At 40.4% G+C, this 13,395-nt stretch overlaps 1 protein-coding gene across 14 annotated transcripts in view; it reads left to right on the forward strand.

Moving 5' to 3' along the window:
* Arhgef9 (Cdc42 guanine nucleotide exchange factor 9) overlaps positions 1-13,395 on the forward strand; it is a 311,302-nt gene that overhangs the window by 184,831 nt on the left and 113,076 nt on the right. The window lies entirely within an intron of this gene.

Consider the following 13,395-nt stretch of genomic DNA (forward strand, 5'->3'; position numbering starts at 1 on the left):
TGTGATCTGGTTGAGAAGCTGAGCTGGTTTTTTTCCTCCTTATTTGGTACCATGATAGAAGTATGATTTGAGAAGTTTGCTAGCAGGAGTTTCATATTTAACATCCTTTGGTCTCTTTGTGAGGGCCACTTGGGTGGAAATAAGAACCTCGTTCAAATGAGAATCTTGTATAATTTTTTTTATTTCTTACCTGTTTACTTCAGAGAAATATTTAAAGTAAGCTTGTTGTTTTTGAGACAATATTGAAGAGTGGAGAAAAGCTCAATCCTGGGTAGCTGCAGATCTGTTTTCTCCATTCACTGGTTGCTTGACAGTGGACTTTTTTCCCCTCTTTCTTCAGTGAGTTTGGGATTCCCTATAACATTGACAGTTGGAAATCTTTGGGCTAGGTGACTTCGAAGTTCTAGCATTCTGTGATTTTGGGCACCCATAAGGGCTTGAAGTCAGAGAGAAATGAAAAGGAAAATGAATTATTAACCAAACGGAAGGGACTGGGAGAGAATATATATATATATATATATATATATAGTGTCTAATATCTGCAGAATACATTTTTCCCTAAGGGATTTTGTTGTTGTTGTTTGCTACCTGGTCAAGAAATAGGAACTCCAACACTGGAATGCGTTAGACTCTATTTTATTTTAAAGGGAAAAGAAGTTTCTATAGCTAGTTTTTGACCCAGGTTTATGACTAAGTAATGTCATGAAATGCCCGACAAAGCCTTGCCAGAAAGCCTTCGGGAATTAATGTGGGTGTGGTGGTGCCAGTATATTTGTGGATGTAGGTGCATATTCATCTGTGTGTGGTGGGGAGGTTGTAAATACTCCTGAGTGTGGATGGAGAGTGTTTGGTGTAGGAATCTGTGAAGATAGCATCGAGTTGCACAGTTCTAAAGAGTCTTTGCTAGGGCTGGATGAATGTCACCCGTGTTCATTCTCCTGTCATCACCTAAAGCCTTTCAGGCTAGAATAGAGGAGTACTTTGACCGAGCCCTACCATCAGTAATTTAAGGTATAAAGGCTCATACTTTACAAATTCAATTCAAGAGCTGTTACTAATGAGACGGCCAGCCACCTCAGAGCAGCCAAAAGTAAGTTTAGGGAGTAGACAACAGGGTGCTGGTGTGACTTTAATTCTGTGCTTTCTAAAGTCTTTATATTTCCCCTTCAAATATGCGAATGCATGCACCAGGAGAAGGAAATGTAAGAAAATGAGACACATTTCTGCTCCTTTCTGCCTTTTTTATAACTTTCCCTTTTCCTCTCTCATCTGTCACCCTAAGTGCTTGAGATGTAAGGGAGAGGATAGGCTTTTGAGTCCTGATTTGTTTAAACTTTTTCTTATAAAGCCCTTTAGTTCCCTTCCTTAGTCTCTTATCCTTTTGCATAAAGGATAAGCTTTGCTACTGGGAGGGTGCTAAATCCATGCTAAGGGATTTTAGCCTTCAGCTCCCCACCCGGGAGTTAAATAAAATGCCTTATACTGGTATCCTAGTAACCCATGAATCACCCTGCAGCCACTGAGCTTCAGAGCCCACTCTTTAAAGGTACAGGCACCCTGGTCTCTCTTCAACAGAAGCTGGAAGCCACAAAACTGGAAGAGATGCTCTTTAGGGAAGAACAAGATAAAAAACAAAATCTGTGTTCATAGGACATGGAGAGCCCGACTTTGAGCTTCCATGGTGACTGTTTGTTGGAAAATGGTTCGAGTTCCACCCTCTGTTTACTTACTACCCTCATATTTAAGATTAACCGAGCCATTTCACTGCCTGCCTTTAGTGTAGGTCTTGAAAGAAACATTTTACAGCAATTTTGGGCTTTAGGCAGTGAGACAGTGAAGTGATAATTTAGTGAGCACGAACTGACCAGCATATTTTATTCATCAAGACAGGTCTCACCTGTCAAGACCTGCAATATCTGCTTCTGTAGTTTGCTGGAATTTTGTTTGTAGCTCAGGGAAGCTTGCCAGCCCAGCTGTAGTGCATGACAGCTGTGAGTGTTCTTTTTCTGTGTTTCAGTAGTGTCTGACTGGGAAGTGGGGCAAGTTAGGAAAGTCGTTTGGATTGCTGATGTGATGAATGGGGCTTGGGCTCTCGTTCACCTTTGTGATTTTGTGTGTGTTTGTGTGTGTGTGTATGTGTGTAAGTTTTCACAGAGCTTAGGGATCACAATAAACTTATGGATGAGATGTCCCAATGTGTGGTGAGGTTCAGATTCAGAGTCACAGAAGACACGCTGTGGTGGTAGCAGTGATGGTGCTGAAATGTCCTCTTTAGCTTATCTGCTACCATTGCCTCTGATCCCACGGTGTGAAATGTGAATACTGAGCCTTCGTTCCCAGAATACCTCTTGCAAAGCATCTACATACATATCTAGTCGCTTTTTTTGGTAAGAAGTGTAATGGAGGAAGAAAATCTTCGATTTTATAGCCCTTTCTAGCCCTATTTAAAGCTTTGCAACTTCTCTAGACTATGTCTCTGGCTTTCCAAGAATCCTTTATTAAGGCTTAGTTCTTCCAGTATGTGCCCAGAGTGTCTCCTTCTGTCCCTATGGATCTAGCACTCTAGAATATTTAATTCATTATGCTTTGCCCTGGCACCAAAGTACAACGTGGAAAAACTAGAAAGGAGAAAGGCCTCCAGGAAAGAAGCTGTTAATGGCTATGTCAATAACACATTGTCAATGCATGGTCCTATAAAGTTTGCAACGTGATTGTACATCTTTTCTAATTTTACATCGTATTAGCCATTGAAATGGGTAGGGATCCTTGCTGTTCCCTGACTTACAGTTGAAAAGAGTAAAGGTGAGAAGAGTTGGCGGGTATGCCTTTCTAACAGTGAAGTAGGAGCATCAGAGTTGATCTTTCGCAGTCAGTGTGAAGCTGAAAGGGGTCAGCTGAAGAGGGAGGTGTGGATGAGTCATTCCTGAAGTCACGTGACTCCTCTGGATTTGCATGCTTACATTTTTAGTGCTTTATAATACCTTTCATTTATATAGTACTTTTGAAAAAAAAAAGTTAGGCCATAAAATGTCATGAACAATCACCAAACAGTTCTGTTTAGCCAGTCTTATGAAAAGAAAATGTCACTATTTTGAATCTTCAAGGTAAAAGCCAAAGTGAATTACTGAAACCTAAGGTACAAAATGTTTTGGAGGAACTAAGTTTTCATGCAGTTGTCCTTTTGAAGGTACATATACTTTTATATATTGATTTTCAGATGTGTTAGCCAGGATTGGGTAGGTTGTCTAGTATTCACAGATGCTCGACTGCCTAGTCTAGCACCAAAAAGTAGAAACCAAGAACAACAACAAAAACCATGATACTCAAACTGATTAGGTTTCTCAACCTGGCACCCAGCTAAGATCAAATATGCAGGGGCTCTGATTTTTCTGGGAAATGAATGATTGAATGTAAACCTTCTCCAGACAATTCAAATATGCAGCAGACTCTTTTTGGTTTAGTACAGTTCTTTTTTGACATTGGCCTTTTAAGTCAGTTTAGGGTTTATTTTTGTTTCAAAATTTGTCATATTTTGTTTTGATTGATCTATTCTTGTAACTCTATGAGTTTTAATTTTTCTCGTTCTGTGTAAGAAATTCGGTTTTTTTCTAGCACTGTATCAGTTAAAATATTTTTTTGTGTGTATGTATTGTTTCAGTCTTTTGGAGGTTTGAAGTTGTTAATATCATACAAAAGATTACCAGTGTCTTGTAGTACTGCATTATTTGCAATTTGTAAAAGCATCACAGAAGTTGATTCAAAGACTGTTCTGTATGATGAAATTATTATTACTCCTTTGATATCTTAATAGAGCCTCCTTTTGAAGTTGGAGTGTGTCAGTTTTTCTATGTATTTGGTCAATAAGTGCTGGCTTCATCTATTAGTGCCATTATCTGTCCTACCATTGTGTTGATGAGGACAAAATTGCATAAGATTTGTTTTGTATGCTTATGGGCACAAGGATACACCGCATTTATAGCTATTATCTGTTAAACTAGTGGTCTCATTAGAAAAAGAATATGTTGCTTGGCATTTCACTCCTGGTAAGTATTATTACAGGCTCCACAGTGCCCTGTTTTCTTTCAGTGTCCACAAATCAGGTATTTTCTAATTAGGTACAGAATTTAGCTGAAGGTCAGTCGCAGAGTTGGAATTTTTGCTTGTCGGGAATGTCAAACATCATGGATATAGCTTTAAAACAGAATATATTTTTGTTTTAAGGGTTCTGTAAACTGCTTGATTTCCTTTTTGCTTTGCCAGATTCTTTCCATTAACCCAGTAGTTCTTTGCTTTACTATATGCTGGAATCACCTTGGGGAATTAACAAGACTAAGAGTTCATAGACTCTCTCTTTTAGAGTTGGTTGCAGTGTGTCTTTCACATCAATATTTTTCTAAAAGTGACCCGAAGATGGGAAAGTGTGGCTGGGGTGGAATGATTCAGAGGAAGTATTAGCTTGCCCTGATTGTGTGTGTGTGTGTGTGTGTGTGTGTGTGTGTGTGTGTATGAATGAAAGATCTGCAGATTCAAACAATATATAGGAATTGTGGGAGCCATGAGGAGTTCCATAGGCTTATGTCCATTTCAAGGAAACTCTACCCTAGGCAAGGAGTAGTCTGGTACCAGACTACTCTTTAAAAAATGAGTTGATTCTCTGTATTTACAGGTTCTATTGCAACCACAAATAGAAAAATTTAGAAGAGGAATCCATATGTAGAATGTAGTATAGTAACTATTTTTATAACATTTACATTGTGTTGGCTGTTTAAATAGTCCAGAGGTGTTTTAAAAAATTTTTGAGGTTGAGCTTCATGTATAGTGCAGTGTTATAGCTCAATATATGTGAGGCTCTGGGTTCTATCCCAAGTACTAGAGTAAAAGCAATAAAGTATAAAGAAGGACATTCATAGGGTATAATACTGTATTTTTGTATTTGAAGGAAGTCCAGGAACCAATATCCAAGGGATACCAAGGAACAACTATAATGTTTATGGTTTGATAGTTTGAATCCTTTAGTAACATAATTTTCTGTATAGTTGCTATATTGATGCATATTCTGCTAGTTTCCTAAGTGACTATAAATAAATTACTTTTACCTTCTGAAGTTTGTTTTCCTCATCTGCAAAATAAGGATAGTTATATGGTTTCACATATTTCTTCCATCTCAAATAATCAGTGCTAACTTTCTGTTTAATATTATTTAAATGCTGCAGGCAATACAATGGTTCATTTCGGCAGCCTTGGAATCGCAGGATGGCTATGGAAGTAATAGATCTGCCTTTGTAATTACACTTGGAATAGGTTTTCTCTGTAGCAAGTGAAACTTCGATTGCATTCTTTGAGCCAGCTACTGGCCATTAAGAAAGAAAGGAATCCCTTACTGATTTGAGTAGTAGGTGTATGCCAGTTTGGGATTCAGCTTGTTAAAAAGACATGCCATATGAGTAGTTGAGAATTGTCTTTTATAAATACAAAACGAGTCTCATAGGTATGGAGAAACCTAGGAGTCAAGGACTGGCTGCCTTTACAGCTTAGAGCCACTTTGAACATTAAGAAGTCACTCATTTGGTTAGTACTAGTACTACCAGTAGTTTGTAAGTAAGATACTCAACCAAGTCCCCTAGCAACTCCATTGGTTCCTTTCCCAAACCTAAAAGCAGTTTAGAAAACGAGGCTCGAAAGGATTAAGCCAACTTTCTTAGTGTTACACCAAAGGAAGTGGTAGGTAGTGCCTGACCTAGAACCCAGCCCTCCGTCACTACCTCTTGCACTGCCTTGTGTGTAATCACATTGTGGTTAAGATGTAGTTACAACTCTGAGAATTAAAGGGGTCCCCTGACATACTGCAGGAGTCATTAAGAGGCTTTGAAGCATGGACCAAAAAGGGAGACAAGAGTAGAAGTTGAGAGGAATGTGTCCGAGTTTAGCTCTTCCCTGCCTTTGCTAGTCTTCTGTGCTAGTTGCTGGCCTACTTTGAACAATGGAGCTTCTAGCAACAATGTTGAGAGTTGATAGGAGAAAAGTGGCAGAGTTGTGTGTGAGTGCTGAGAGGACAGTATATAGAAGACAGACCTGTAGAAGAAGAAAGTACTAGAAAAAGCATTAACCCAATAGATCAGACTTTGACTCTTTACCCACCTTGCTGCCAGATCAAGGGCTTTACCTCAGTTTCTATGTTGCTAAAATTAAGTGGTTTTAATAGAAGAGTCTTTTTTTTTGAGACAGGGTTTCCCTGTGTAACAGTCCTAGCTGTCCTGGAGCTAGCTCTTGTAGACCAGGCTGGCCTCGAACTCACAGGGATTCACCTGCCTCTGCCTCCCAAGTGCTGGGATTAAAGGCATGTGCCACCACTGCCCAGCCGAAGAGTCATGTTTTTAAGGAAGGAAAAAATCTACTTAAGACAGGAAAATGTAGAATGGGTCTGGTTTCAAAGCACCTTATGACAGGAAGAGAAAAGAGATTAGAAAGGTCCAGTTTATCACTTTGTCAATGCATACCTTACTTACTAGGAGGATTGGGGAGAAGAATGCCTTTTCCCAGATTAGCCAAAATGATTGGGAGACAGAATACCCATGGATGGGTGTGTGACTAAGGTTAGAATTTCCTAAAGGGAAGAGATGAAAATACCTGACCAGTTTGCAATACACTGCTTCGCTCCCTTTATCCAAGGAAGAAAACTAAGGCACAGTTGGGATCTGGTGTCCAAGGTTGCAGCGATGGGTCTAGGGTCCTGATTCCTCATATCAGGTTCTTGGTCATTGTAAACCAGTATCCTTTTCCCAGGATTCTGGATCTATATTTTCTGGGGTCTGAATGTTTTTTCAGGTTTGGTTGAAGTAAGAAAGCTGAAGAGAGAAGAAGAGTATTATGTAACCTCCCAGAGGGGAGCTGGCCTTTGGGTGCTAGGCAGTGGGAAAAGGGTGGCAGGAACACAGAATCTTCTGTAAGCCACATTCGCTTTCTTGAGGCAAAGAAGCTGTGGATGCAGCCCTATGCTGAGTAATCTCACCCTCAGGGCCCAGAGCAGGCCAGTACTGTTCATCTACAGCCAGCTCTTGGAATGGCTCTGGCAGCTGATTTCTCCGCCTGCCTGCCTTCATTAGAGGAGGAGAAGCCATGCACCTCCATGCCCAGCTGGCTGCAGAAAGGATGTGCTAAGATCCCACCCCCACCCACTCTGAGTGGTGCCTAAAGGCAATAGTTACTTTTAGCTAAGCCTCCCACAGCCTCTCCTCCACCCACATTCTTCCTGCCTCCTCTTGGTGAATGCTGCTGGTTGGCAAGAGGGCTGAGTAGTGGGTGCCTTAGTTTTCGTATAAAGGCACAGGAGGAGCGAGGTGTCTCTAGGAGGGCCTCTGATAAACCAGGGACCGTGGTGAAGCTCAGAACAAAGGCAAAATGATGACATTATTTTGTACTTAGGACGAAAGAGTAGTAGAGGGGTTTATTAAGAATTTTAGACCTTGCAACCAGCCAAGTGATGTGCAACTCAAGATTAAATTGCACAGGAATACTTAAGATTTACTAAACCATCCATATGCTTTAAGGAAAATGAGCAGGCACTAGTTGATACTTGATTCTTGACTTTCCCTGTTGAATGTTAGGCTATATTTTTAGTGGGTTTCTTACTTTGTGTCACCTGAATTTTCCTGTGACCTTGTCAAGGAGGTATGCTAGAGACTGAGAGAAATGAGATGCAAAGACTCAATTATTATATAATTGCTTTCAGCTTGATCTAGACTCAAACTGGAAGTTACAGTGTCATTTAGTCATTCCAGACAACTTTATCGACTACAAAGGAGACATCAGAGCTGTCTTAGGTCTAATCCTCTCACTGTGGAAGCTGAGGAACTAGACACCGGGAGGACAATAGCTGCCTAGGGAAACACAATACAATTGTAGTAAGGCTAAAGCTAGAGCATTTCTCAATAATGATGCGAGTTCCGAACCCATAAGATGTGCTAACCACTCTGGTCTTTCCTTCCAGAGGTGACTTTAGAAACCTTTATGTGTTAATGGAAACTAGGGGTCTGTGACAATGGGCAGGGCAAAACAACCTCTCTGACTTGGTTTTCTCGTTTATAAGTGGATCCACATAATCTCAGAGCTCTCTAAAGAAGAGAGATCTGTGGGTGACTGATATAGTGAAGGGGTTTGATACTCCATACTCCCTGAATACAGAGGACATGCTTATAGGAAGCCAGTCACTGAGTGCCTTGAACAACTCCCTTTGTCTCTGTAGCTAACTTCTCTCCACCATAGCAGAGAGTATTCTTGTTCTGTCGCTTGGAAAGAAAAGGCTTTATGATCCATCCTGTGCTTGGATTCGTGGTGAAAAGCTGGGGTAATTTTTTCAACAAGAAGCTCTCTTTTATTTATCCCCAGCTCTATTCTCTGTGGAGCCACACACATGTTGCTATGAATAGCAAACCAGTTTTCACTCTCCCTATCTCCTGCAAAGCTAAAAGAGGAGTTTGGAAGACAGCCCAAATTAATTGTGTTATTATTTAGCACCTTTTCAAGTCCCTCAAGCCTGAACTACCTAAGCACACTGCAATTAAAAAACAGCCCTTGGCCCCCAGATCTTTGGCTAAGACTTGTTGTATATATTATTAGATTTTTCTCAATATGATTTGGAGTTGTTTTGAAATCACAAGCTTTTGACCAATGACCTACATAGAAGAAGTGACTGTTCTCCATCTTTAGCTCTGTCATTTAGCTTGGAAATATCTCCTTTCTTCTCTGGGGGCAGATGAAAAAGATAAAAAAGGTGAGAGAGCAGTGGAGCCTGAGATCGGAGAATGGTAATTTCTTGAGAAACGCAGGTAGACCCCGACTGTCTCCCACCCCAAAAAAGCCCACAATAATAATTAATAAATGTGAACCATTATAGTTCTGTATTGCTTTCATTAACTTAGATCAGTGGTGCTTTAAAAGTGGTGGTGTGTTAGGCAGAGCTAGCTATTCCTAGTCCTTGGATACTTTGAACAAGGAACTCATCCTAAAACTGCTTTGTGCCCTTTGCTTCTATCTAGATCTTTTTCTTTTTTAATAAAAGCTAGTTAGCCAGGCATCTTTAATCCCAGTACTCGGGGGGCAGAGTCAGGCAGATCTCTTAGAGTTCAGGGCCTGGCCTACACATTGAGATCTAGACCAGCTAGGACTATATAACACAGTAACACCCTGTCTCAAAAAACCAAAATAATGATGATAATAATAATAATTATTAATAATAATAAGATTGTCAAGACATCAGAAAGAACTGAGTGGAGGATATCACTGGGTAGCTCTATCCTTGTTAACACTAAGCCACTAGCTAGCATTTCAGGTACATCTACTCCATATATGGTAAGTCTATCTGCATATCTATTATCTAAGAATGCTAGAGAAGCCTTACCACATGTAGAAAAATTATCTAAATTTGGTAGCCCGTTGTGCCCTGATTAGTTGGGATGTTTTCTCTCAAGATTTATATAGATTTGCTCTTAAAGAGTGGGTCTTGATCTTAAAGGCTGCCCATTAAGCCAGGCATGGTGTGGCTCATACCTATAATTCCAGTACTCAGGAACCTATGTCAAGAGTATTGCCATGAATTAAAGGCTCTCCCAGACTACATAGTGAATTTTAGGTAGCATGTCTATAGTGTGAGACCCTGTCTCATAAAACAGATTAAAAATGCTGCCCTACTTCCTATAGTTATCCCAAAGGATCAGGTACAGTGATTGTGATCAACCATACATAGTTTTCCCTGGGCTTTATTGAATAGTATATGCCTTTGAGGCCTTGTTTAAGCTTCTATTCCTGTTTACGAAGGCCCCTGGGAAAATGGGTGTTGGAAGTCTGACAGAAATTTTCCTTTGTCTAGACGGGATTTAACTGGGATAAGACACTTCAGATGCTAATATACAGTTACATATCTGCATTCTGATACATTATGGTAGGGAGAAACAAAATTAACCCATGGTACTTAAGGTGAGAAATCACTAAAAGAGTGAGGAAGAAATCATGTATTAAGCCTGTTCCCTCATAGTGCTGCTTAGGAAGTTGAGGCATAGGCACAGGCAAGCAACTGCTTGAAGACTTTGAGTTGGTATTTGATCAGTGACTTGTATCTGTTCAGTACTTGCTGTTGGACTCAAAGTGTGAAGCTCTTTCAATAAATTACTGGAAATAAAATTTGAACCCATATTCTCTGACTAGCTCTTGTGCAGATTGATCCAGGAGTATTGAAGGAAAGCTGTTAAATTGTTGGGAAGTAAAACTGGTTTAGCTTCATTGTCTAGTAGTGTCCTTTATCCATACCAATACATCCATGTACACTCAAGTCACTTGGAATACATACAGCACACTCAGGCACACATGTGGAACACACTTGGGATACATAGGGCATCCGCACTTGGTGAGTACTTTCACATTTGCATACATAAAGCACAAATATTCACTGCCCTTCTAACATTTGAACATTCTCAGCAAAAGCAAGATATATACAGGATCACATGTGGTATACTTGCATATATTTTAATGTTTAAACATGTGTATACTACATACCTGTATACACATGGAACACACTCAGATACATGAATGAATATGTTTTAACACCCCATCCCTGGGCACACACTTAGATTCTTGAAAGGCAAAATGCTAAGGACATACTTGGAAAAACATTCCACAATGACAGCATGAGACATTCTTGAATACACCTATGGGACACACTCACATATGCCAGACACACCTGTGCAGAATGTATCTTAACCCTGGGGCCAACCTGGACGTGTACTTTTCTTCTTCTAAGCTATAATGACAGGTTTCTGGTCATCTCTGGTGGACCTCTTATCAGCTTGCTCTGGCCTTCTTTATCTTCTAAGTGATAATGACAGGTTTCTGGTCATCTCTGGTGGACCTCTTATCAGTTTTCTCTGACTTTCTTTACTTCATCTTTGCCATCAGGCATAGGGAGGCAGGAAGAAAAGTAATAAAATTGATGTTAAAGATGGCATGTCATAGCAGGCTCCATAAGTAAAACAAAACTCAGATGTGAGACCTCAGAGGTGAGTAAACAGGCAGTTATAAAAAGAATGGGAAAAAAAGCAAATTGGCACAGATCAATGTAGAAATCTATAGCCTGCTCCTTCATTCCAGTCTAATTACAAGACATTACAAAGTGATACAATTGTAAAGCAGTATTCTAGAAAACATAAAGTAACCAAATATTGAAGTTCATTTTTCTTGGAGCTGAAATAATACCTTGGATCAGAACTCATATCTGAGTTGTAGATGGGAGGTTTGAGGGTGAGTGATAAGATACATAAAGACAGATCCCATTGGTCAATAACCCAACTCTTGCAACTAGATCTGGGCTGACAGACCAGCCTCAAACTTAATGGTCACAACTAAGACCCTAAGCAGCGGCTTAGGCCATTTGTCCCCATTAAAGAGGACCTACTATTTTTAGAATTCCTCAAGCTAGAAACCAGGTCATGGTGTCCAGAGGAAGAGGTTTTGGCTTTTGGTACTGCAGGCTGAAGCTGGAAGCAGATAACCCTAAACTGGATAAAGGGTGGGAAGCACTGTGACAGGTAACTGATGTGTACCACCTGTAGAAACCGCCCTTAAGAAGGAGCTTCATAACCTTTGCTGCATTCCCATTGACTGTTAAAGCCTGAAGACATTTACCAGCTTTGGAGTCAACCTCAAGTAATAGGAGTTCCAGTTGATACTCTTCCTTTCTGGGCTGAGCCTGTTTGTTTCCACTTTCTTGTCTCGGTATCATTCAGTCCACTTTTATAGAGCACGACAATTACCCTCAAATGATGTCACATCTCTAAGATTCAAAATGTTTTGTAGATGTACTTGATTTCCACCCCAAAATCCACATCTCCTCTATCCTTGAGCTGGCTTAAGTGAAATAGAAAGGAGAATCCTAAAAGGGGATCATGGGAAGTCAGGCAATATACCTTGATAGAGTCAGGTTGCTTAAAGTCATGCTGGTTTTGCTTCCACTCACATGGCTTTTTGATGTCAAGCCAGACTGCTAGGAAAGACACCAGGTTTGCAGCATTTACGTGATCAAATAGCTGAGGTTCATCAGGAGGTCAATGGAGTGACTGAAGGGAGGCATCAGGGACACGATCTTTCCCTAAAACCGAGAAAGGCAATCCTAGACTGCCTGTACTTGCCTTCTGTTTGAGGAAGCACCCTAGGGTGTTAGGTTGGTTTGGCTCCAGGAGAGAAAATGTTTCAAAGAGTTTCTACTTATGGCCATCTACTTTGTTTTAACCACTTTTTAAATATTTATTTATTTATTATGGAAACAATATTCTGTCTGTGTGTATGCCTGCAGGCCAGAAGAGGGCACCAGACCCCCTTACAGATGGTTGTGAGCCACCATGTGGTTGCTGAAAATTGAACTCAGGACCTTTGGAAGAGCAGGCAATGCTCTTAACCTCTGAGCCATCTCTCCAGCCCTGTTTTATCTACTTTTTTGAGGGGGGAGATCAGGTACTAGGATATATAGTTTAGGTTCTCTCCCAGTCCCAGACATTGTGAACAAAATTTAACTGAACTTCAATTTCCTGCTCTATAAAATAGGCTTAACCGTAACATCTCATGGGATTTGGGTTATAAGAATACGTTTTGACAAAGGATATGGGAACTGTTATTTGAAGCATCAAAAATGGGTCTGTACTGTTTGAAATGTTAGGATTTCATTCAGGTTACAGTTCCAGTCAGTTCAGGAGTAGTCAGGGGCTTATCCTGCCTTCCCCATACTTCTCAATTTTACTTGTTCCCATCTCCTGCTTCTGCCTCTAAAACCTGCTTAAAATGTTAAGGTAGCAGAATAGCTCAAAGGTAACCTCATCTTTTTATTAAAGTAGATTGTCTTATTTACTTTTCTATTGGTCTGATAAAGTACCCTGCTGCCTTAGTCACTGTTCTATTGCTGTGAAGAGACACCATGACCAAGGCAACTTATAAAGGAGAGGATTTAATTAGGTGCTTGCTCACCAGAAGGTTAGCTCATTTTCATCATAGGGCAAACATCGGAACAGGGAGGCATCGTAGTGGAGCAATAGCTGAGACTTAATATCCAGATCTGCAGGCAGGAGACAGAGAGAGACGTGAGACTGGGCTTGGTGCAGATTTTTGAAGCCTCAAAGCTCATTCCCAGTGATATACCTCCTCCCACAATGCCACATTTCCTAATCCTTCATGAGCAGCCCACCAACTGTGGGCTAAGCACTCAGATATATGATCCTATAGGGGCCATTTTCATTCATACCACTACACCTGTTAAAAAGCAACTTAAGCAAGAAAGTGTTGATTTGTGCTCACAGTTGAAGGCTATATTCCATCATGGTGGAGAAGTCAAGGTAACAGGTGCTTAAGGCAATTGAT

The sequence above is a fragment of the Myodes glareolus genome, chromosome X (assembly GCF_982192425.1).
Source record: "Myodes glareolus chromosome X, mMyoGla1.1, whole genome shotgun sequence".
Lineage (NCBI taxonomy): Eukaryota > Metazoa > Chordata > Mammalia > Rodentia > Cricetidae > Myodes > Myodes glareolus.